Below are 27,718 nucleotides of genomic sequence, written 5' to 3' on the forward strand. Positions count from 1 at the left end.
TATTAATTTATGTTATTTAATTATTATATTACATTAAAATAAGATTGTACATAAGGTGTGGTGGTCGTGTCGCCGGAATCCAACTACAGAAGGTTCTACCACCTTTAACACCTATTTTCTACTGGTGAACTATGGAACAGGGCCCATTTTCTTTAGTTAAAGTGTCTTTCATACGAGGGCAAGTGAGCTATTGACCCATCTGATGTACATTGTTTGTGTTCTAGTACATAATTATTCTCTGGAGGGAAACACTAATTTTGTTACACGTGTACCCAAATTGGCGTTACTCACGTTAGGTTAGCATCGCAGACTAAGAAATCAAATAGACTCCCGATTAAATTATTAGCCGATTCTGTTTTTAGGTAATATATTTTGAAGCGACTCCGGCGGCACCACCGCCACACCTATATCGGTCTCATAACATCAGCGATAAGCGCTGCGGTGTTCTGGTCTGAAGGGTGCAGTAACGGAGACATACTTTTCCGAGGCATTCCAACTTAGTCCTCTGGGGTAGCGGCGCATCTGTGGCTGAACTCAGGCATCAGGCATATCTAATCCTTTCAAAGGTTGATTACAGATGGGCGACAGTAGCCACTTACCATCTTAAATATGGATTTGAATTTTGAAGGCAAAGCTTTAAATTATTTATACAGGTGTTGTGCTAGGAGTCTATAACTTTCTTCGTCTATTGTTACCGTAGACATCAAAGTTGGATAACTTGGCATAATTGATGTTCATGGTAATTAATAGTTACCACTTAACCGCGTCCTGTCTGACCTATCGTGCGTTTGCAAATTAATCTATACTAGTTAAGTATAGTAATGTACTAGTAACTCCGATAGTATATGTTTTATCTGAAGAATTTTTTTATAAGTATAAGTTAGGTGCTATATGGATTTGCTTTTTTGAGACAATAACACTAAGGTGTCCTATCTGCTACTATCCCGTAAGGTATATAGTTGCGAAAGATACCAACTTGTCGATTTAGTGCTTATTTTGGTTCTTTTAACCAAAATTTAGTAAATATATCCACCTTGCTTTAGCAGAGAATCTGCTGCTTCTGCAATTTGCCAAATTCTGACACGTAAATGTGACTAATTTCGCGAGAATACGACAAGGATCACGAGACGCCTCACTCATACTACAGTGCAACGGCTAATTACGAGCGCCCCGGGGGCTATTTGCTTCTCCAACTTCATTTGGTACAATATTTGTAGTGGTTTGTTAGGATTACGTTGTATTAATATCTAATGAAAGATGGACAGTTTCAGAATATTATTATTTAAGTTAATTTGATACTTGTTGTCACGAAAAAAAGGAAAAAACAAAAACAGTCGTTCCCAAAATAAAATAAACGTGACTTTAACGGGTATTTCGAAGTCAAAAATCCACTGCCATCGTTCATAGAGTACATAAAAGTGTGAATATCAGAAGCAAATATAGCATAATTAATACAATACAAAGTAGGTGATGTGTCGACATGTAATTGTGGCCAATTGCGCAAAATTACGACAAGGATCAGAGGACAAAATACCTCATCAACGTTCATATTAAAGTGCAACAGCTAATTACGAGCGTACAGCCCTGGGGGCTCTTCGCTTCTATGACATAATTCGCTAAAATATTTGTTGTAGTATAATATACCACAACAAATATGTAGGAATATGTTTTAGTAACTTGGACAAGTGCTTGTCATATATAAAATAATTGCTATGTTTTTATTAAATTTTCTGCATTTTGTTATGGAAAAAGTAGTTTTTTATATCTGACCGTTTGCAGGCGTAAATCTTTGAAACAGACGAATGCATTTTCGCAGGAAGATACGAATATTATGAACTAAATACAAAACAAATTTAGTTGATAGGTAATGGTGACAAATAAGACGAATTTGCGCCATGGATCCGCTGACGAGACGCCTCACTTACGTCACAGTGCAACAACTAATTACGACCGTGGCGCCCTGGGGGCTATTCGCTTCTACGACATAATTTACAAAAGTATATTTTGCTGCAGTATAAAATACTATATACTTATAGCATACTACAACAAATATGATTTTTATTAAATAGGACGTGATGTTATTATATAAAAGGAAAAGTGAATTATCAATAAGTAATTGCAATTTTAGTTAATTTTATGGTTGTTATTATGGAAACAAAATAGATTTATATTTTTGTCAGACCCAGATGGTCTGACGGGCACGGGCAAATCTTCAAAATGGACTTATCCATTGAGGTAGGATTTTTGTACCGAAGATGACATAGTATGACAATTCGAAAAAGTATGACGTGCGTTGGGTAGATTTGATACAGAGTGTGAATGTAAGACACAAATATAGTAAATAAAATACATAGCAAAGTTTCTGACGTAGTTGTGATAAATATTACAAAATTGCGCGAAGTATCTGCAGACGAGACGCCTCACTCATGTTACAGTGCACCAGCTAATTACGAGCGTAGCGCCCTGGGGGCTATTTGCTTCTCCAACTTCATTTGGTATAATATTTGTCGTGGCATGTTAGGAATTTGTTTCATAAAATTGAATATGATATTTAAATAACAATAAAATGATTTATGATAGATACTATTTACACACTATTTGAGTGAAATTTTCACTTATTTTCACGAATAAAATACAAATTTTATATTTTTTGTGTATTTATTTATTTGCATGGACTTATTTTGGAAACGGACTTAGATCTAAATAGACTCTTACGCAGAAAATGTGATTGTATTTAAATTCGAGAACTGTGCATGCCCTATGGCAGTTTTGAAACGGTTGTAAAAGCTATAATTCAAAAATAGCAAAAAAAAAAACAAGGCAAAGTTGTTCGTATGACGTGATAAATATAAATAACTGTGACAAATATTACGAAATTGCGCGAAGGATGTGCAAACGAGGCGCCTCACTCATGTTACAGTGCACCAGCTAATTACGAGCGTAGCGCCCTGGGGGCTATTTGCTGAAGCGCAGCTGCAACTTTATTTATCAAAATACATTTTAAAGCTAGGCCAGGATTACATATATATTAAATATTATGATTCCGTTATACAGTAATACCCCAACTTACGCTACCTCGACTTACGCGAATTTGGAGTTACGCGATTTTCAAATCTCGTCGATTCTCCTATGGTTTGAGTGTCCCGCAATTCCCGCCTATAAAAAATAAGCTTACTAACCCTACAATTATTCATGTAAACATTTGTAATTGTTGCGCGAAGTCAACACATGCGAAATCATACCATTCGATGGTATGTACATTGTACATGCATACCCCGACTTACGCGAATTTGACTTACGCGGTTATCACTCGGTCCCACCAATCGTGTAAGTCCGAGGTATTACTGTACTCCTATCAATGTAACTTATACACAATATCTCAATGATTTCCAAATTATTGTCTTTGTTGTAGCACATATACCTTACCTACCTTATTTCACAAAAACCTAGGTATAACAAATTTTGTTTGACCACCTGTTTACAAAAGTGAATCTTGGTAACTAGAGTCTTTATTAAGACAATTTATCTCGAAAATGTCGCAAATGCACAAGGTAAAACTTTCTAGTACTACACTTCACGCTATAAGGTTATGAATCATTATCATTCATCTTTCGAGTCACATATATAATATATTCTACTTTATTTTATCTAATAGGTACGTTAAGACAAAGTATTTATTGTAATAATAAATTAAGTATCAGATTATCGGAGTTTAGGATATACTTAGGATAGTTTTCATACAAATAATCCAGATGGCCAGTTATCGTGGCTGTAACTTCAGGCTAATAAAATCCGCCTTTAAGACTAGACGAAGTCTTAATACCTAAAACCGAACAAAGTCCAATTGAGAATCATATTTTTGGAACCCTATCGTTTTCTTCGCTGTTTTCTTCATTACTGAATGTTGTACCCATTCTGGAAAGCCTGGATGAACTGACGAGCTGCCTAAATGACATCATCTTTGGCTTGTCTGACAACAGCTGTCACCAGGACTCCAATAATATCTTTAGTAGAATTAGACTTCAGGCAAGGATTTTTCTATACTATAGGAGTAGCAGACGAGCATGCAGTTCATCTAATGATAAGTGGCTACTGCCACCAGTGGACGTCTGTAAATAACCACAGATTCCGGGATAGATACGGGAATAGGGTTACGGTATCCCTGTCTGTCGTAGGAGGCGACTAAAAGGGGGCTTTCGGGGTTGCGGGTGGCAAGAGTGGGGGCTCGAACCGTCCAGCAAGCGACCCCGGAAACTACGGCGGTATATGTCGCATACAGTCGTCGCAAACACCAGACTGTGTGGAGAGCGCCTGGGCTCACCTGGGCGGAGTCTGATGGGGCAACACGTCCAGAGGACTCCGGTTGCCTTCCGTTGGAGATCCCAGAGTCCACTTCGCAGCGCTGAGGATGGCCACCGGAGGGGTTTTAGTGCGGCAAAAATCCCACATGACCCCGTGTCGCTCCCACAATACTGGGTACCTTTTGAAGATTTCCCCCTCATCAACAAAAAAAAGAGGTGTGGCAGTGGTGTCGCCAGAGTCAAACCACAAAGGATTCTACCACTTAAAAGGTGATTGGCTTCTAAGTCTTCTCCTGCCTATTTTGCTTCTACAACCAGCTTTGCAAGATTGTCTGGATCTTTAAGTGCTATATTGCCAAAGTAGTTTAGAATGAGTATTATTAACATAAGCGTGCAAATTAAACTGAGTCAGTCAAACTGACACCAAGTACCAGTTTAGTTGATCTTCGTGTTGCAGTGTAAGCAACACCAAGTAATTGTAAACTTTGACCCCGCTAAGTCGAGCATGCTACAATGTTTGCGAGAAATTCCAATATAATAATGCAAGTAATTTATATGCATATGCTATAGTTCTGTCTAGTTAAATATGATGTTAAATATAATTATCCCTGGTTTCTAAGATGTTTGAAAAACTGCGGAGGGTAATGTTTATCGATGTTTGTTTGATTCCTTAAAGATCCAAGGTCTTGATGGATTGTAACATATTGTTATGAGATGTCCTTTAATTCCTGTAAATTGTGATGTGTGATGTCTAGCTGTTAGAGCCGGTCCACACGGCGCGTTGCGTCAGCGTTGCGTCGACGTAGCGCTGTGGCTGCGTCATTTTGCATACTAATAATCATAGTGTACACACGGTGCGCTGCGTCGACGCAGCGCATACGTGACTGAACTGCAGCGCACCAGACGAAGCGGGAGGGGGAGTACTCATTGCGTCGCCGGAGCGGCAGCGCTCAGTTGTTTATGCGTTGATAAGGAACGCATACGCAAGCTGATCTCGCTTATTTTTACGTATTGTGACGGTGACGTTGTAATAGCAGCAATGCCAGACGTCTTTTCCGATCCATGCTTTCTATAGAATGACTGCGACGATTACTTAAAATGCTCATCGCAACGGTGCGTCGCCGTTGCGATGACGGAGCGTTACAACTCCGTCGTAGTAACGCTGCGTTGGCGCAGCGCCCGTGTGGCCGGCTATGCGTCAAAACCTTTGCGTTGCGACGACGCAACGCAACGCAACGCGCCGTGTGGACCGGCTCTTACGGTTCAATACATAAAGCGAAAAACGTCGCAAAATAGTGTTTTTTTTGTATGGCGACGTCATTTATTTTCAACTTTTTTATTTGTTGTTATAGCGGGCCACATTATACATACTCTGTAAAACTTTTAACTGTATATCTATAACGGTTCAGTACCCTTAGTATGAGCTTTTACGGTTTTACAAAAATGTCTGTTTGTATTTGTTTACGTATTTGCCCATACATTTCCAATCAGCATTTTCACCCCCTAGCGGACTGTATCAGAACTAAAAACGTAAAAACTCATACTAAGGATATAGAGCCCTGTGACAGACGGACAGACGGAAGCTTAGTAATAGGGTTCCGTTTTTATCCATTGGATACGGAATCCTAAAACCTAGTAAACCTAGTAAACATAACTTAACTAAATTAGTAATTTAATATCACCATATAATAATGAAGTAGGCATAACCTTTGACCCGCCATAGGTCCGAGCTTAATACATGGAGGTATTAATCTTCCCCCACCCACCCCCAGAAATGTAATTAGTTTTCGCAACGACGCTCAAATTTAGGTGGAAATGCATTAATGTTATGTACACGTAAGCTTTCAAAAGTGAATACTGCTACTATTTTGAGTACCTATGTTTTATAGTTTAGTTCAATTTTTTAATATTAGTCACATGATAATGACTGGTTCCAAAATAATTCTTCGCTGTGTACGCATCGGTGAGCTTAGTATTAGTTATCTGTTTAATACATTTTATCTTAAATTATTTCACAGGAATACCTAATGTCTTTAGACAAAAACACGAAAAACACGCATTCTTTATTAATAAGTTGTATACGATCATACCAACGAAAATGTATCGTTTGATATCTAAGTCTTGCACAGCAAAAATCTTCAAGTTGGTCTTTGATGATGGTATTTGATGATGCCGATTAATCCGGTCCGCCTCATATAAAGACAATTTTCCTGTCACGCATGCGCACCTCTCTATCTCTATCTATCTATACTATACGCACCTCGCATGCGTGTCACTTACATCCTTTCGTTTCATACGCTCACGCACATGGGTCGCGAGACCGCAGCGAATTATTTTATGTGAGGTACGAGCGTAAACGCGTGACAGGAAAAGCACGCTAATACTTGATATACTTGCTTTACCACACTCAAATTAGTACAAAAAAGTGTTAAAATATTATTTGATGATAGAGATATATCTAGCTAGAAATTTAAACAGCTTTTATTACAAACAAAAAAAAAACTCAAATTCTTACGAACAAGAATAAATTAAATACATTACTATATACATTATTATAGTAACGAAAAATTATTAAATGAATAATTTCTTTACCGCAATAAGCTTAACTTTAACATGTGATTTTAAGCTTGACATTCAGCCAGTTATTTCGTATAATATATGCTAGCAGTTATTAGTCTGTCCACCCGCTAATGTAATTAGTTAGCTGTGACGTACGCTACAATCTTGCTGAAGCTTTACGCAAAGTTACCAACGTATTGTCACAGGTCACATGTGTCACAGGTACTTTGATGATCTCGATGATATAAGGACACTTTTTCTGTCATGTATGTTTACGCTTGTATGCGCGTCTCACCCATATGCATGTTATTTGCATCCTATCGTTTTTTTATAATATAGGAGTAGCAGACGAGCATGCAGTCTAACTGATAGTAAGTGGCTACTGCCGCCCATGGACATCTGTAATCAACCCCAGACAGGATTGGATATTCCTAGCTGAGGTCGACCACAGATGCGCCGCTACCCCTGAGGACTAAGGAACGCCACGGTAAAGTATGTCTCCCTTACCACGCCCTTCAAAATGGAACACGGCCGCACCTAACACTGTTGCTATTAGGCAGAAATAGGTGAGGCGATGGTGCCACCGGAGTCGATGTACAAAAGGTTCTACCACCTTCAAAATACGCACAACCAATTAAGTCGCGACGAGACTGCGGCGAATTATATCATGTGTGCAAGTGGGCCGTGCGAGCCTAAACGTGCGTGACAGGAAAAGCGCCCTAATAAGCTTTCCTTATCATACCCCAAATTAGTACATAGAAGCACTACACTATTGTTTGAAGATAAAGATAAATTTAGCTAAAAATAATTTAATCTATAAGCAAAAAATAACTTATATAAATACAACAATAAAATAATTATACTTCTGAACTATATACTACCTGTACGAATAATTAGAATAGCGGAAATTTCTTTAACAAAATCGTAAGTGCAATAAGTCGTATTAAATTCAAAGGTTAAGAAGGTTTAATTTAACATTTGACTGTGTAAAGAACTTTGACGTTCAGCCAGTTACTTCGCATAATATATGCAAGCAGTTATTAGTCTGTCCACCCTGCTAACGTAATTAGTTGCCTGTGACGTACGTTACAATCTTGAAGCTTAACGTAGCGTTGACGTACTTTACAAAATATAATACGTTAATCGTTACACGCTAACGTCAAGTCAGTTATGAAATTGAAATAGTAATGCGTCGGTTGTGCAAAAGTAAGATTTTAATAGATTAATAATTTTAGGGTTAATTACATATGTCTAATGCAGTATTAGCTAAATGGTTGAAAGGCAGGCTCTCAATCGGCAGATCCCAGGTTCGAATCCCAAGCATCTAACTTTGATTTTTCAGTTAACTGTATTAGAAGTTAATTATCACATGTTTTAACGTGCTAGTTAAATATATTTCAGAAATGAACTATAACTTAAACAGTGAAAATCAATATTTTGAGGAAGCCTGCATTTTAAAAAGTCCTTAATTGTGTATGAGTTCTACCAATCCGCACTTGACTAGCGCGATGAGCTATGGCCTAAACCCGTTTAACTCCGGAGTCCCGGTGCCCAGCAGTTGGACAGTAATGGGTTGATGTTATAACGAAGCTTTACTAATACTACAGCCAACTATAGCGGGTCGTATGCAAGTTATTTCACCAGGTAATTATAACCCGTCCACACTCACTAAAGTAATTAGTTCACACTACGACGTACGCTCAATTTTGCTAAAACAGCGCGCTGAAGTTTAGTTTACGCTAAAATGTATACTTTTCTAAAATTTAATTTATTTATTTGAAAAGGTTGGAATATGTATGACTATTTTAAAATGTTTGGTTTGAAATAGAATGATTGAATAAATACGAAATCTCTAACGGTATACTTTTGTAAAAGTGGAGAAGTTACATAGCTCATATAAGTTGGAAATAAGCTGACTAAATGTCTCGCTGATTAAAAAAATATAAATTTTTGGAGAGCAAAACATCCTCTTTCGAATGATTTGAAATAATAGGCCACAAAAATTGTTAATATGCGAAATGTTTAAATTAATGAATGGCGGGAACTTAAATGCCAAATGAATATGAAACAATACGTATTTTCTTAAAATTGAGGCTTTCCTTTAGTTTGTCATTTATCATTACTTCCCAAAATTTAATCCTTATAAGCAACACTGTCATATATAGAGAGATCGAGGAATAATATAGAGGATGTATTTTTTTGTGAAAATGAACTCGTTCGATTCCCGGCTAGGGAAAAAGATATTTTAAAAAACGAATAATGCAGTTTTAGTTTTTGTCAAAATCGGTCTGGTAACTCCTTTCAGCATTTTCGCTAATTCTTATAGTTTCGGATTTGGCCCTGAAGGCCCTTTTGAAAAATTCACCCTCTATATAAAAAAGTTTTAGTCGTCAAGAGTGGAAACGTGTTTATGATCGGCTTCAGGTAAAACATGTTATATGTGGAGCTGCCCACAGACAGGCGGCAGTGTCCATTTTTTTATAATATAAGAGTAGCAGATGAGCACGCAGTCCACCCGATGGTAAGTGGCTACTGCCGCCCATGGATATCTGTAATCTACCCCAGATAGGATTAGTTATTCCTATCTGAGGTCGGCCACCGACGCGCTACCCCTGAGGACTAAGCTGCAACGTCTCGAAAAAGTATGTCTCCCTTACCACACCTTTCAAAACGGAATACAGCAGCGCCTAAAAATGCTGTTATTAGGCAGAAATAGATGTGGCGGTGGTGCCGCCGGAGTCGAACCACAAAGGGTTCTACCACCTTTAAACCTTTTACCATCAGATGGATTACATACTCCTTTGCTACTCATACAAAAAGCCAAAAACTTCAATTTTGTCAAATTCATCTCGTCGGTAAGGTAAATTTACCCTTTTATCAAGTTCCTTGGCCGCATGCACTCATACGACGCTCAAGTTATGAATCATCAACCCTTATAAATGAAATTAGTTTGCGTTGCGGCGGACGCTGAAATTTCCCTGAAACTAAATTAGCTAAAGTTACGTGTAGTATCCCTGCACCTTCTAAATTTATATTTTAGAAAATTGACTCTAAAATATATTAAAAAATTGAAGATAAATCTTTTTTAAAAATTGAAACAAAGGACGGTGCAGTCCAACTGTACCCTTAGTATGTTTTTTTACGTTTTTACATAAACGACTGTTTTTGTGTTTGTTTACGTATTTCCCATATATTTCCAATAAGTTCTGATACAGTCATTTTTGTAAAGACTACTGTTACTGCTGTACTTTGACAAGAACAATCACTGTTTAAATTATATATTTGGTCAACCAGTGTATTCTGGTTTGAAGGGTCTGGTAAGGGAGACATCATTTCCGAGGCATTTCAGCTTAGTCCTCGGGGATAGCGGTGCATCTGTAGCTGGGCTCAGGTAGGAATGTTGTGCAGATGTGTATGAGTGGCAGTAGCCAAGTTATATTGCGATTATTTAAGACTTTTACTTTTAGAACCAATTATTTTCACTGGAATTAAAATCCGGACAACATCAAAGCACTAAGAGTATTATTTAACTTTTCTGTCACAATTTTAAAATATAAGTCGGATAATATAATACTTCGATAAATATTTCCCTGAAATCCATTTTAAATCATCATTCCCTCATGTTTGGGTATTGACCACAATTTCGTGTCAATTTATTGAAATATGTAAAACATGACGTATTTCATAGCGCAAAATCGCTTGTGATTTCAACAAAGGTATTCGAAATGTAACGTATTGTTAAATTATGTTGGTAGTGGTTAAATACTGTGGTTTGGTTGCGGTGTAAGCACTTGTGTTCGCACTGCTGCTCTTGTTTGAAGGGTTTGCTTTTATTGATAAACATATTATACATTCTTTCCTCATTAAACATGCTTTCTACACTCATAACGCTAGGATTCTCTGTTTCATGGACAGTTGGCCACAAACGAAGATATACACAAACATCCAGGTCCAGAACAGATATCTAATTCAGAAGTCTGTCTGGCTGGGGGTCAGACCAGTATGGTGATGGCTCCGCCAAGCGGGTAGTCAGCATCTGGCATATATGAAGCATGTATAGTAAATGGCCCGAGTTTCGAACCCAGGTACGCACCTCTGATTTTAAAAGTTATCTACGTATTAGAAATTAATGGTCACTTGTCACAATGGTGATGGAAAACATCGTGAGGCTCCCTGACGGTTCTTAAATAAAAAGGGTTCCCAAGGATGTATAAAGTTTCCCACTTAGCACTTGCCCTACGCGGTAGACTATGCCCTAAAACTGCAATACAAGAACGTGCCTAGCTGTTGGATTATAATAGGTCAACGATGTACGACCAAAAAAAGTTACAACCCTTCCGAAATCAATTTACCAACCAGTAATGACCTAAACATAATCGAATCACCCGCTAGCCAGCACTTCACTAAGTAAATAAGCCGTATAGTGCGAGGTGCCGCTAATTGGATAGGCCGAGCCATTAATTTTAGCTCTAATGATATTATGTGGCATCTGCTTGTGGAGCGCTTCGTAAACTGGGATGTGAAATTTATGACGCGTTTAGAAATGACGATGACGCTCTAATGTACCCGAATGTCATTAGAGTCATTAACGTTTCCGAATTGAAACGCTTATTTCGCTTAATTTTAGTAAGAGGCCGTGGAGGTATGGCAATGACTTTAAGGGAGGACTTGGGCGGACTACCAACTATGGTTAGTTTATGTAGCATTTAAGAGTAGTTCTTATGTATGAATTGGTGTGGTGGTATGGTGGTGGTAGACTGTCATGTTGTGGTGGTTATTTGTCATGAAATTGTATCATGATGAGAGCTGGCACCGAATATTCGATCGGGGAGGTACAAACGTCACACATAATTCTACAATGAAGTTCTTGCCTTTCGATGGAAGGGTGTCGATGTTGGCTTAATTACATATGCGACGACCATCACAGTCCTCGAGAGTGAAAATACATTTGTGATCGGCGTCAGGTAAAACAGATAGTTAAAGATGATCATGGGCTAAGTGATTGCTTACCATAAGGTGGATTGTTAGAAGCATGTTTGCTATTTTTAAACCTGCATACCAAAGAAATCTTAAAAAAAGTTTTCAAAGGCATGTGAAGTGTACCATACTTGGCCAGCGTGGTGGACTATGGCCTAATCCTTCTTCATTCTGAGAGGAGAGCCGTGCCCAGCAGTGGGAGAGTAATGAGTTGCTGATGATTGCTATTTTAATCTCAGAAAAATAGTGTTAAGCCGTCAGATAGCACGTGCACATCGGTGGATTATTAAAGTCATATGTATCGTATTTTAAAACATTAATTAATTTAATTATCATTCAGGGCCAGAACATTACCGGCCATATTAATATTTTTACATATTGACATACTCCAACTTCGCCCGTAATTCAATAATAAAGTTCTGTATTTAATCAGAATAATTATCGTAAATAATGACACCAGATAAGTACGTACTGAGCTTTTCATATATTCAGAACTGTATTAATGTGATGTCATTACAGTACCCTATTAATTTTAAGGTTATTTATTATACTAAATGATTTTTGGACCACGTCTTTTATGAAAAACATGATGTTAAATTATTTATGGTCATTCGCAAATGCAAGTACATTCATCAGTTTTTAGAAGTGAAGTAAGAATTTACCCTGGTAGTTAGATGATGTTATAAAGCATAACTTTTTTTATAATACAATAGTAGCAGACGAGTCCTTCTGATGTTAAATGGCTGCTGCCACCCATGGCCTGTAATCAACCCCAGATAGGATTAGATATCCTACCTGAGGTTGGCCACAGGTACGCCACTACCTCTGAGGACTAAGCTGGAACGCCTCGGAAAAGTATGTCTCTCTTACCACACCTTTCAAACCAGAATACAGCAACGCTTAATACTCCTGTTAAGAGGTAGAAATAGATATGGCGGTGGTGCCACCGGAGTCAAATCACAAAGGGTTCTACCACCCTTTAACTTGGTCTACGTTTACTTTAGAAGAAGAATAAAGGGTAGAAAAGATTATAAACCCACGAAATTTCCCAAGTATTTACACTTCTAAACGGAGGTGAAACCGCGGGGCACAGCTACATAAAACAATGCCAATTTTCTCAATGTCCAGACGTGGTCATAACTTACAACACTAACCATCAAGACAAAAATATTTTAAACAAAATGTGAGATAAAACTACAGACTTTACTGTTTTTCTGAGTACTATAATATTGTTAGGCAAAATGTGAGATAAAACTATAGACTTTACTGTTTTTTCTGAGTACTATAGTATTGTTAGGCTTATTATATAATCGCGTAGCTGCCTTGGGATGACTGGAATGCATTAAGTGCCGCGATCCCACGCAGTGTCGTGGAAGCGGCCGGTGTCGCGTCGGCGGATCTTTTGTTATAGTATTTCTGGACATTCTGTGTGGGCGTGTGACTCCACTTTTATGTCTCCAACTTTGAGCATAAGTCAAGTCTTAAGTTTTTTTTTGTGTAATCATTGTAATATTCGATTATTAGAGTTAACTTAATTAGTAGCTATCGGTCTTATGTATCCTCCCTGCAGCCCGTACGTATATATTTGGCTTGCTTAAGTTTAACAAATAAAATATTTTCACAAAATGTCGACACGCGACACTAATGACTTAGGTAATGACTGACTTGATATGACCTGAGGCCACCCCTAATTCGACAACGTTGTAATAGGGTACGCGATACATGATATTGACTTGTTTGGTTTACTTTATACCAAACTTTATAATGAAAAACATAGGTTCTTTAATGAACTTAAATTCAGACTTAAAGTAACGTTCCTTATTAATAAGAAATCTATCTAACGTTTTTCCCACCATAGATAATTTTAATGTGCACAAATTTTCAAATAATTTGTAAACGAAAATTGAAGAGTTTGTTTTTTGAAATCAGGCTCTTATGTGTCAGTAGGATCATTAAAATTTGGAGAGTAATGTATGACGTATATGACAACTGAAAAAGGAAATGACACATCATCTCCTAGAGAATGATTATAAAAACAAAAAACTCGACTAGTAAGAAATATAGCTTTAGCCACTTACAATTTAGAAGAATCCAACGACACCTCATATGTTAAAATCCATCAAGCCATTTGGGGGGCTGCAGGGCGTGCCAAAGAATGAGACATGCAAACGCTGGAAAACATTATTTGAAGGTGGTAGAACCTTCTGTGGTTCGACTCCGGCGGCACCACCGCCACACCTATTTCTGCCTAATAACAGCAGTGTTAGGCGCTGCTGTGTTCCGTTTTGAAGGGTGTGGTAGGGGAGACATATTTTTCCGAGGCGTTCCAGCTTAGTCTCAGGGGTAGCGGCGTATCTGTGGCCGACCTCAGGTAAGAAAATCTAATCCTACCTGGGGTTGATTGCAGATGTCCATGGGCGGTGGTAGCCACTTACCATCAGATGGACTGCATGCTCGCCTGCTACTCCTATATTATAAAAAAAACATTACCCGTGGTCGGGTAAAAATAGGTACAGATTATTGATTATACAAATTAACGAAATTATAGTTTCAGATTAAACAATTATTCGTCTTAATTGGGCTGATTAGACATAATTGGGTGAATATCTTGTGTGGGCTTGTGGTCTATAATTAGAAATTAGCATAAGTCGAACTGTGTATCTAATAGATTATCACTGTGTTAAACCTAATTAGCCTTTGTGTAAACATACACTGATAAAACAGATAGATAGGTGAGAACAGTTATAATCAATTTATTTGAAGGTGGTAGGGTAGAATCCTCTATGGTTCGATTTTGGCCGTAACACTGCCATATTTTTGTCGAATAACAGCAGTATTAAGCGTTGTGTTTTGGTTTGAAGGGTGTGGTAAGGGATACAAACTTATCTGAGGTATTCCAACTTAGTAGCGACGAAGCTGTGGCCAACTTCAAGTAGAAATCTTGTGTTTTCTGAGTTAATTACAAATATCCATGGGGGCTTATCATCTTATCCAACTTATCATCAGATGGTAAATATGTTTTGTCCTTTGATATGCATAATCAAATCCAGATAGGATTAGGGTCCTATCTGTAGTCGATAACCGATGTGTTGCTATCCTTGAGGTCTAAGTTAGAACGCCTCGTACTGTCTTTACCCTACTAAGCTAATACGATTTAGATATCTGTCTCACGAACCCGCAGTCTTTATATTCAAATTACAATAACCATTTTCCATTTCATCCACTTCTCTCTACTTCCCTTCTAGGTACATACATACATTTGATTCGATTCCGTTATTTAATGTAAACTCATAAAAGTCCAGTAGTTTTAAGCCGTAAATATCAAAGTACGTGAGCACAGCACTGCACTTGGTGCGGAGCCAACACATCATTAAGCTGTGCTCTTGCACTAACTCCAATAAGTAGAATATTATCAACTTTTGTATTTTTTTATAATATAGGAGTAGCAAACAAGCATACAGTCCACCTGATGGTTAGTGGCTACTGCTGTCCATGTATCTGTAATCAACTCCAGATAGGATTCGATATCTACCTGAGGCCGGTCACAAACACGCCGCTACCCCTGAGGACTAAGCTGGAACACCTCAAAAAAGTATGTCACCCTTACCACACCCTTCAAACCAAAACACAACAGCGCTTGTCACTGCTGTTATTAGGTGGAAATAGGAGTGACGGTGTGCCGCCAGAGTCGCACCACAAAGGGTTGTACCACCTTCAAACTCATAAAGGAGCAGTAGTTGTGAGCCGTAAATATCAAAGTATGTGAGCACAGCACTTGGTGCGGAGCCAACACATCATTAAGCTGCGCACTTGCACTAACTCGAATAAGTTAAATATTATCAATGTGCTTTGTTGCTAAGGACTAAGATGGAATGCCTTACCTTCAAACCAGAAGTTGAACTCTATGGGACTTCATACATGCAGTATTGATTAATTGACTTAAAAAAATCTCGATTGTCTGTAAAGTCGGTTTACTGACGATAGTTGAACGTGACAACGTCATAAGAAAATACTGATGGAATGGTTGCATTTTTCAAAAGAAAATTTTATTTTTATTTGTTTGATAGATATTTTGTATGGATTTAGAGAAGGAGGAAATCACAATGGAATTGATCAAGTTACATTTATTTGTATGCAAAAATACAATTATGTAATTTTTTTTTATACATGACGAAAACGTGTAAATTTATTATTGTATAGCAGCTGTCCACGCCGACGCATCGCTCACTCAAGTAGGAGAGAGCGAGGTAACGTCGCATGAGTCATGTTTTTTGGTACGTGCTGCCGGCTCCATCGAATTATAAGACGTTGTCACGTCAAAAAATATAATTATAAAATTACTATTTAACCGCTATGTACGTATGTATGTATGTATGTGTGTTTGTATGTATGTGTATTTGTATGTATGTAAGCTTGTATTTCTTCGATTTTGTCAATAACTACTGATCCAATTTGGATGGGGTTGTATGTTCATTCCCTTCGGACCGCTGTGCAGTATACACGTGAATTGTGTATTGCCTCGATATTTCTCGAAAGGTTTATAAATTTGGTAAACTAAATATTTAAAAATATAACGAGTGGATAAACTTCCAAGGAGTACTATGTGGTCAATTTGTGCGCGTGAATCTACTTAATATTGTCGTAGGGCATGGGGCAGTTGAAAAATATTCGGAACGAAAGCGCCATTAAAACGAATCTTCCCCGGATTTTTATAGTTATGCTCTAGGCTTCCCCAGATTTAAAAGCAAGTCTTGCCCAGCGGTGGGAATGATATCATCAGCTCGCAGTGGAGAAGACGCGGTATAAGAATCTCAACTTGACCTTCTTTCTACAAAATTTATGTCTTTTCCAAGTCAGTTATGTACAGAATAAGAGGCCAGTATTAAAAGAAAATTAATTGTGCCCCTTCTAGGAATTTTTGGCTTTATAAATCCTCTTAAAATGAGAGGGTCTTGGTCAAACATTAAAAATTTAATTGACTTTTATCGGGTTACTTAATATTAATTACCTTTGGGGTTTCGTTGGGTTTATTGCTATTGTCAGCATTGGTTACCTTTTTTGCAAAATTATTTTATCGTTTTTCTGGTACAAATGGGGCGTTGAAACAACTTAAAATGGGTCTGATTCGCACAATTTAGGGATCGATAGGTCTGCGGCCATACTATGTACACTTTGTAAAATTGTCAAGTGTATGCACACTTTGTTAAATTGTCAAGTGTATACATACTTTGTAAAATTGTCAAGTGTATACACACTTTGTAAAATTGTCAAGTGTATACACACGTTGTAAAATCGTCACGTATATGCACACATTGTGAAATTGTCAAGTGTATGCATACTTTGTGAAATTGTCAAGTGTATACACACTATGTAAGATTGTCAAGTGTATACACGCTTTGTAAAATTGTCAACTGTATGCACATATTGTAAAATTGTCAAGTGTATGCATACTTTGTGAAATTTTCAAGTGTATACAGATATTGTAAAAATGTCAAGTGTATACACACTTTGTGAAATTGTCAGTGTAAACAGACATTGTAAAATTGTCAAGTGTATACTGACATTGTAAAATTGTCAAGTGTATACAGACATTGTAAAATTGTCAAGTTTATGCATATTTTGTAAAATTGTCAACTGTATGCACACATTGTAAAATTGTCAAGTTTATGCATACTTTGTAAAATTGACAAGTTTATGCATACTTTGTAAAATTGTCAAGTGTATACACACATTGTAAAATTGTCAACTGTATGCACACTTTGTAAAATTGTCATACTCTTTATAAAAGTTTATGCTGACAGAACCCTAAAAACTAAATCTCATAAAAATATGCGAAAACCAATGTGGGTAATCAATCTCAGTGCAGTCAGCAAAAGCAAAAGAAATATTCTCACACATTACACACAATGATGTTGAATTACAATTGTGTTTACGACCATTATTTAGGTTTTAAGTCTAAACACAGTATTTGTAACTGGCACGGAATTTGGTGCGGTGCCAACTCGCGTTGTTAAGCGTGCAGTAAGGGACACACTAACTAAATTGTGCAATCGTCGATTTTAAGTACACTTGAGAGCAAATTATTTATGATGGCCCTTTAAGTGCTGCTGTGTTCTGGTTTAAAGAGTTTGGTAAGGGAGACATATATTTCCGAGGCATGAAAGCTTAATCCTCAGGGGTAGCGGCGCACCTGTGGTCGACCTTAGGTAGAAAACTAAACTTATCTGGGGTTAATCATCAGGTGGTGCATGTTCGTCTGCTACTTAAATATTATAAAAAAAAAATTACTCCATATACGTTAGGGGATTTTTTTTGTGGTACTCAGTGGTAGCGTAAGGCTGACCCAGAGGTAACAGATTACTCCTCGAGTGTAGAATATATTCATATTCATATATAAAATTCTCGTGTCACAATGTTACCGTACTCCATCGAAACGGCTTTACCGATTTTCATCAATTTTTTTTTTATGCATATTCAGTAGGTCAGAGAATCGGTTTCGGTCTATTTCTTATACCCTTAAGTTGTAAGGGTTGTTCACCCTTAACATTTTTTTATTTATGTGGCAACACAACGTTTGCCGGGTCAGCTAGTATTCATATATATATATATATATATATATTGAAAGTCTTAAGCGCTGTGTTCTGGTATGATGAATAGCACAATTAAACATAATTATTTATAAATATACATTTTAGTACCTCGGGTTGACAAGATTTCATCGTGGAGCGGCCATCTTTAGCTTTTTACAACAAAACCCGACTTAATATTGTCCTGACTGACCTGTCTAGCTGTTTGTTATGCAGAATACGTTACTGATTGGCGTGGGCCCGGCACCCTTCTAACGCGCGGGCGAGATCAAATTTTTATTACTAAATGATAAAGCTGGTTTATTGAGTCTTTGTCTTGACAATATAAGATTCATTTTGTATTATTAATACTAATACCTTTAAGGATAAATGTATCAAATAAAATAATTCAAATGTATTTAAAAGTCTTGTTAAAGTTACCATATCGGGTATTTTCGTAAAATTTTAAGATTTTTACCCGACTACGACGGCGAAAGAATTATGATTTTGACCAGTGTGTATGCATATGTGTGCATGTATGTTCAATTATTCCTTCATATCTTAAACTACCATATTCTTAAAAGAACTAATTTTCCTTTCTACAAAAGGGCAACTCTATCGTCGTAGGTCTATTACATCAGCGCGTAAGGGCGTAGATTTTCCCATTCAAGGGAGTAGTTCGCGACATTTTCCTGGTATTCTGTTAATCAAAAGAGTATGTCGATAAAAGCCTGTCAGGCTTGTTTACGATGCTCGTTTAGTTGTTGGAACTCTATGTCGTCATATGTCGCTTATAATATTGCGCAAAAATAATAAGTTGGTTTATATTCTGTATCCTTAGTATAAGTTTTTATGTTTATACAAAAATAAAAACGCTTTCTACTCGCACAGCCCCACACTAGGATTCCCTGTGTCGTGGGTGCCAGGGACACACACATAGACAAATACACAAACCCAGAAACAGAAATCTAAATTCATCATTTAAATGTCTGTCTGGCCGGGGATCGAACCCGGGATCCTTTGCGCGTCAGACCAGTATGGTGACCGCTCCGCCACGCGGGTTGTCTTACTGACTCGTTTGCGAGTCGTTTTAATGACTGTTTATGTATTTGTTTACATATTTGCCCATACGTTTCCAATCTACTAGCGGATTATATCTGAACTGATTGGAGTTGTATGGGAAATACGTAAACAAATACAAAAACAGTCATTTTTGTAACAACGTAAAAACTCATACTAAGGGTACTGTAAAAACAAATTAAGGAGATAGATAAAAAACATTTGTAAAAAATATCAAATCTTTTTTTTGTACAGTTAGCGGAAAATTTATTATAGTGACCCGTTACATAGTAATCATAATTTATCCAATTTTTGCCTGCTAAAGATTAAAATACGATCATTTCTAGTCAGCAGAAAATGTCAAGTCGATCTTGGTAGACATAAAAATACATTGTATATTAATAACGGGCATTAGTCAACATGGATGCAAGAAATAAATCACCATAGAAGTGACCACAAATACCACAAGCGTTAGGAGCTTTTATCAATAAAGTACTGAATTACTTAACTCGCATTTATTGTTCGTTATTATACTTAAAACTATTTTCTCTTCAATACGAGTATATTAGCGGAGAAACGTATTTTTTATGCTTAGCAATATAAGAAAAGATATAGGCATGACACGGTTTCTGTTTTCTGGTGGAGTAGAAATGCGTTAGAGACAGCGGTACATTTAAGATTGAATTTATATTTTATTGATCACTTAGTGTCAAAAGAACTATTTTGCAAATAAAAAATGTGATTGTAATTATACTAAAAATAAATATAATTTTAGTTTTAGTAGCAATGAAATCGAAACCTTACTTTGGTTTTAGGTTAGGTTTTAAAAATATGCTTGTATTAATAACATTGAAAATAATGGATAATTTTAGTTGAAGTATAATTCTAAATAAAAATTAAACGTAAGTAAGTATTCTAACATTTTAAATTTAAGTAACTAACTTTAGTAACTTACTATAGTTTTTTAGCAGTGGACCGTTATTTTGCTCGCGTGTGTACAGGCTGCGTGCGTTGCCAATAGTATAAGAGTTATTGTATGATTTATAGTGTGTTTTACGAACTCTATTTTGAACAAATATAATTTTTCTGTTTGTACAATATGAGTGGAATTTTAAAGGAGTCATGTAAAGGAGTTGTAGTGTTTTGAAAGAAATACAGAATTGTTTTTGAGACCGGAATGAGTTATGAAATAGTGTTTCAGTTATTGCTTACGAAATTGGGTAATATCATATTTAAATACAGGTTTTCTGTAGCAAATGTGAATATTTTAATTATTTTGGAATGTAAATCTTGTTTTGTATGATGTCGCGGTCGAGTGTCGGATGGGTGACTGCTAGTGGCTCACTTCGGGAGGCACGTCCTCATTGAATATAACCTGAGATCTTACGAGCGATTTTAAATATCGTAAATAGGTGGGTCAAATATCAGTATTTTCCCAATCTGATCACTAACAAAATCTTTTCACTCATGTTATTTTTAGCAGTGAGATAAGCACTAGGCCTTAATAACAGGTAACCCGTGTTTTGTACTGGAACATAAAAAAGACCTGGTCCTTGTTTAAACGCCTGTTCGTAAGATTTAGATCTCACACTGAATAACTTTATACAGAGTTAATAGTTGAAATACTTCTGCTAGAATGTGTCTGTTTAAATGTAAGGGCGGCTATGCATTCTCTCACAAGGATTCCCGCGCGTTACGTCTTTCGAGACACCACAAGCTAGATGCCGAGAGTCAATTACATGAAATCTTCATACTCGCGATGCCCAGTGACTTCTCAATTATGATTGTGACTACTACACTTTGTTATTTGACTTCGGTAGTACACCTATCTTACCGTTATAAAGATAAAAGAGTGAAGCGCTGGTGTGTTTCGGTTGGAAGATAGATATACTCGTACTTATTCAAATTTATAAATCAATTGGGTGGCAGTAAATACTCACCATAAGATGGGCCACATGCCCTTTTACTACTTCCATATTTAAAAGAAATACAAAACAACACGAAATGATCACAAGCAGGCAAGGTCGGATACGTTAAGGTAGTGGCACTAAAATAGTTGCTGTAACAAACTTTCCTGCGAATCGTGAACGTGTATCCAAAGGCTCTCAGCGTAGAGTAAAAGAAGATTCTCGGGCGAGAATATAAAGACGCCATTACTTTTAATTTAAAATCATGTACATCAGGTAAAATAAAGATTCCTCAGGCATACAATTACATGAAAATTATAATTATTACAAGTTATTAAAAATTACTTTGAATATAAAATAATTAAATATATTGAAACGTGTCGTATTATAAATTCATTGAAAATTGTGATGATTTTCGGTTCACTTATGTTTATACACATTAATTATTTCATGTCTATCACATTTTGGTTAAAATCGTGTCGCTCATATAACTTCAGTCTGAATAAATGAGTTGCCATGTTTCGTGGAAAAAGCTTAATAACTTAAAATTAACAAGTTTACTACGTGTCTGTAATACTAGGTTTTGTAATGAAGAAAATTAAGTATGTCAATTAAAAATTTATAACATGCATGTCTGAACTAAGTGTTTTAATTTTTGACATTTATGTAGTATCCTTAGTTTTTAGGGTTCCGTACCTTATAAACGGAACTCTATAATTAAGCTTCTGCTGTTCGTCTGTCCGTCACAGTGTTCTATCTATTGAACCGTAATAAATAGACACTAGATTTTTTACAGAGTAGTAGTAGTAGGCTGCCTTAGCAATAAAAAATAAAAACCAAAAATACTGTTTTTGAGTAGTTTTAATAATTAAAAAAATATATATATGTATCCTGAATATATAAAATTTTAATGAAAACGATTAAAAGTATTTTACACAGCTTTATTCGGATTAACACCGAAACCAACTATTCATTCCATTCATAGTCCTTAGCGGTTTAAAACTTCGTGTTTATAATTTTAATGAGAATAATGAGACATTTACATAAAATGGTGTCATTGGTTAAGTGAAAATTATGTTTAATGACCACAGACATTTTTTCGGAATTAATAGATTTCCAAATTTTGTACGGGGCAAAAATGACCGTGCAAACCGAACCGTGGAGGACCGCTACCAATCCAGTTGATGTGGATGGAACCTCATCCTTCGTTGAGTGATGGGAAAAAATATTATCTACAATACAATAGACTACACACAGTGCACTTTACTCAAAGGTACGAAACACAATACCGTATCTGCTCAACTTAAACTTTCTATATTTAATTTGAAATTTCACCCAAACTTTGAACTTTGGTGAAAACAGTTATTCACTGCATCCTAGCAGACTGTTCATTAACATTTAATTAACACGGCAGTATATTTGCCTTTTGGTATTGGTTGAAATAGTTTTATCAAATGCTTGCCAAGTTTAAAGCATTTTTTAGTTTTGATGTTATTAAGCTGTATATTTGACGTTTGGCAAAATTGATGAGAGTAAATTTTCGCAAGCATACAAATTAAATCTGTACCTTTAAATTGGCTAATAAAAGTTGCAAGCTTTGCAAAAAAATATTGATTTTAAATATACGTTTTGACATGTAACTGAATTGTATTGTGAAACTATAAATATAATTATTCAGCTTTATAAAGTTTAATTTTTTAAAGAAAAAAGCCTACTTTAATATAAATAAATGTGTTTATACAAACTTAAAGAAAATATTTAGTTAGTTAATTTATTTGTTCTTCTTGAAAACGGCTTTTTTATAATATAAGAGTAGCACATGAGCATTCAATCCACCTGATGGTAAGTGGCTATTGCAGCTCATGGACATCTGTAATCAACCCCAGATAGGAATAGAGGTCGACCTACCTGAGTTCGTCAACAAATGCGCCGCTACTCCTGGGACTAAGCTGGAACGCCTCGAAAAAGTATGTTTTCCTTACCACATACTTTAAACTAGAACACAGCAGCGCTTAACACTGCTGTTATGAGGTAGAAATAAGTGTGTCGGTGGTGCTGCCGGAATCGAACGACAAAGGGTTCTGCCTTCATAGTGCTGATATTCAGGGCTGAATTGATAGGTAACTTTCACAAAAATATAAATGACATAACAGTGTAGAAGTCAGTGCATAGGGAGGGTACGAAGAGAGAAAAACGCGGGCGTTGCCGCGAGCGGTAGGTCGCAATTTAATAAACGAAAGTCATTTTTATCAGGGGTTTTGTCATGCTGGCATATTTATAATGCCAGGCAAGGTTGCCATTTTAATTAAGTTCACGGGTCGTTTCAGAAGTGAAGTTAAATGAAGCTGAATTTGTATTATATAACGGAAACGCCCCGTTTCGTAAAATGTATACCTATTTTACAAAAAAAAATGTGATACACTCAGTCGTGTTTGGGATTGATTGGAACTTGAAAGTTTGGGATTATTTTTCCAAAAATTAATGTTTTTTTTACATAGGTTTCATATAGCAAACGCGCATGCAATTCCCTTGATAGTTTTGAAGGTGGTAGAACCCTTTGTGGTTCGACTCCGGCGGCACCACCGCCACACCTTTTTCTACCTAATAACAGCAGTGTTAGGTGCTGCTGTGTTCCGGTTTGAAGGGTGTGGTAAGGGAGAGATACTTTTAATAATACACAAATATATAGTGTATCATATTATTACACAAACATAATTAAATGATTCCCCACATTTACAAACTCAATTAATCAAGTTCTCCGGTTCCATTAAGCTATGCTCGCTGGAAAATTGCAGTAGAATCTAATTAACTAGACCGGCACCTTTAGTTAGTAAGATATTTATAGCGAGAGAAAATATTATAAGGAAAATTACTTTAATTAAACTGGAGCATGTTATAAATTCTGTATTGAAGTGTGGGTTCTGTGTGGTTTGCTTGCTACACACACATGTGTCGCGTTGAACAGAAATACGTTTTGCTTTTTCTCCATACTCGCTATTATAATTTATTACTTTGTTATCTAATATATAAAATTCTCGTGTCACAGTTTTCGTTGCCATACTCCTCCGAAACGGCTTGACCGATTTTGATGAAATTTTTTGTGCTTATCCGGTATCTATGAGAATCGGCCAACATCTATTTTTCATCCCCCTAAATGTTAGGGGTAGTACAACCCTATTTTTTTTTTAATTTATATGGCAACACAACGTTTGCCGGGTCAGCTAGTATAATATAGGAGTAGCAGACGAGCATGAAGTCCAACTGATGGTAAGTGGGTGCAGATAAGACTATTCTTAAGGTTGGCGCAGAGTAGGCACGCCTCGGATGTCTCCCTTGTCACACCTTTCAAAGCTGAACACAGCAGCGTCTAACACTGTTGTTATTAGGCAGAAATAAGTATTGCGTGTGGTTCCCTAGTCAATTAGTACGGATTACTCCAATTACACTGTCAAATCACAAAGGATATCACCTTCTACACATAAGTGGACACGGCAGGTGATAGATATCTGCAATTAATTGAAGATACGACTAAGGGTTCTGCCTGTGAGAAGCGTAGCCCTGAAAAGTAAGTTGAGAAATGTCATGTAAATATCATCTTTACCACACTCTTCACACCAGAACGCAGCAGCGCTTAACACTGCAAATATTAGACATACATTGGAGTACAGAATAGAAGGTTCCTAACCTTTGGAGTCGAACCACAAACGATTGAACCTTCACCATAACTCGTAGTAATAGAATAGGCATGATGACAGTATTAAAAAATCTAAGAATAAATCATTTATGTAAAAACAATATATTGAAAGGATTCTCAAAAATTACCCAGTTTAATAAATACTTTAAGATTTATTATATTTTCAATAAAATGAAAGTATAAAATACTGCACTCGGCCATCTTGTCTGAAACGCTAGTCGGGGCGCGAATGACGTCATTTTTGAGTATGTCACTGAATTGCTTGAACTTTCGTATGGGATGTTCTAATGTGACGTCACCAAAGGACGCCATGACGCCCGCGAGCGTTTTCGCGCTTAATTCAAAATAAGTGTAAAAGATATGCTATTATTTTCGTTAATACTGAATTTATTGCAGAGATAATACGATTTTTGGAATCAGTAGACATGACGTACATTATAGAAGGGGTTTTCAAAATCTGTCATCATGCCAATTGTAATACTATTTCCTATTACCTACGATGTAAAATATTAGCGTTACTTTCGTAGCAGCAGAGTTATTTCAAGTTACCTACAAAATAAAATACTAGCATTTTTTTCTGTTACACATTTTCCTATTGTTTGCTGATCCATCATAAATCCTTCTGAAGCCCAAAGTCGAGAAAAACAATTATCCGTTCATAACCGTGTCTGTTTCACTTAAGGCCTCGTTGAGGGCTTTGTAGGGATTACTCCTGAGTAGGGCGGAGCAAAAAGTGGAGTTTTTTCATCAAGTGACACGGCCTTTTACTTTTTCCCTAATTTCCGGTCCAAACTCTAAAGCTTAAATGGATTTAATACGAAATTGATCCGGATTTTACAATGTTAATATTTAAGTTGGGTCTGTATCGCTAAAATATTCGTGTAACTACGTGGAACATTTACTGTAATGGAAATTCGATTCCATTGTATAAAATAGTGAGCATACGGAGCAGATTTTGAAAAACACTATTGTTTCGATAGCAATAGGTAAATAGCACAATAAAAATCGCCAATTATTAATCTCCCTTGGTCCCTGTAGTTCCAGGACCAGAACAGGGCTACGGTGTCCCCGGCCTGTCGTAAGAGACGATTAAAAGGGGCTTTCGGGGTTGCGGGTGGCACGAGTGGGAGCTCGAACTGCCCGGACAGCGACCCTGGAAGGTCGGCGGTATGTGTGGTCACATACCGACGTGCACACACGATGGTGTGGCGAGCGTCACGCTCACCTGGGTGGAGCCCGATGGGGCAACGCGCTAAGAGGACTCCGGTTGCATTCCTCTGGAGATCCCGGAGTCCTCTACGCAGCGCCGAGAACGGCCACCGGGGGGGTTTTAGTGCGGTAAGAATCCCACATAACCCCGTGCCGCTCCCACGGCATAGGGTACCTTTTGAAGGTTTCCCCCTCGTAAACAAAAAAAGAGGTATGTCTCCCTTACCACACACTTCAAACCCCACCACAACACCGTATAACAGCGTTTAACAGTTTTAGTGTTATTAGGCTGAAAAAGGTGTGGCGGTAGTGCCGCTGGAGACGAACCACTGAGAGTTCTATCATCTTTACACTAGTGGACTTTTATTTTATAATATAGGAGTAGCAGACGAGCATGTAGTCCACCTGATACCTGGTTGTCACTTACCATTACGTGGACTGCAAGCTTGTGACCTACTTCATTAAACCTCCGAAGTAGACGCCACTATTCGTATTCGTAGCGTTCTTTTAAATTCGCGTTAAATTCATTGTTCGCGGTGCAACGTGCTGTAAGATCGACGCCACGTGAGAAGAGGAAGAAGGTAGAGGTAACTGGTAGACCATTCCGAGGTAAGACTAGCTAACTCGAGCTTAGGGTAAGTTGAAGGTGCCTTATACCTAGTACAAGATGCTGCGCCCATGAGCAGCAGGTGAGTGCGCGACCCTATAGCACTTTGCATCTTATTTTCGTATATACATCCTTATCCTTACTAATATAATAAATCCGAAAGTAACTCTGTCTGTTTGTCTGTCTGGTTGTCTCTTCCTCACGCCCAAACCTCTGAACCGATTTTAATGAAATTTTGTACAAAGATAGTCTGAGACCCGAGAATGGACATAGGATAGTTTTTATCCCGGAAATCCCACGGGAACTAGGGATGTGCGATCTAAGATCGATTAATCGGACAATCGATCTTTTGGACCCAAAACATCGATTATTTTAATCGATATTAGTAGGGATTGAATCGTAAACTATGCATTTGATCAAGTGATGATCTTTAGCAAAGTTAAGGTATGAATTTTCATTTTATGTATGTTAGTATGTTATATTATTTTCTTATAAATGCGGGCAAAGCCGCAGGCAAAAACTAGTGCAATTATAATCTAGTGTCCATACGTTTCTTCGTCCGTTCGCTAAACTACTAAAGTATCGGGATATCAAATCGACGTCTCGTCAGTTCCTCCAGTCTTCACTAAGATGAATTGACTGCTGACTCGAGTCGAAACTTAGCGGATTTTCCCGACGCCTTGCAGTTACAAGATATGTCAGTCAGACCCACGTAACCTTGATATGTAGAAAATCTACTTTAATAAATATAGAACCGGAATGTGTATTATATTATACGCGGTTGTGAGTATATTATACTTCTACATACATATACGGAAATCATTTTCCGAAGGAAATAA

At 37.1% G+C, this 27,718-nt stretch overlaps 1 protein-coding gene across 1 annotated transcript in view; it reads right to left on the reverse strand.

Annotated features, from left to right (window-relative positions):
* The window catches only part of LOC140754402 (uncharacterized), a 43,188-nt gene that overhangs the window by 3,991 nt on the left and 11,479 nt on the right, over window positions 1-27,718 (reverse strand). The window lies entirely within an intron of this gene.

The sequence above is a fragment of the Epargyreus clarus genome, unplaced genomic scaffold (genome assembly GCF_041222505.1).
Source record: "Epargyreus clarus isolate Ecla_fem2 unplaced genomic scaffold, WU_Ecla_fem_2.2 ptg000029l, whole genome shotgun sequence".
In the NCBI taxonomy this organism is placed as follows: Eukaryota; Metazoa; Arthropoda; class Insecta; order Lepidoptera; family Hesperiidae; genus Epargyreus; species Epargyreus clarus.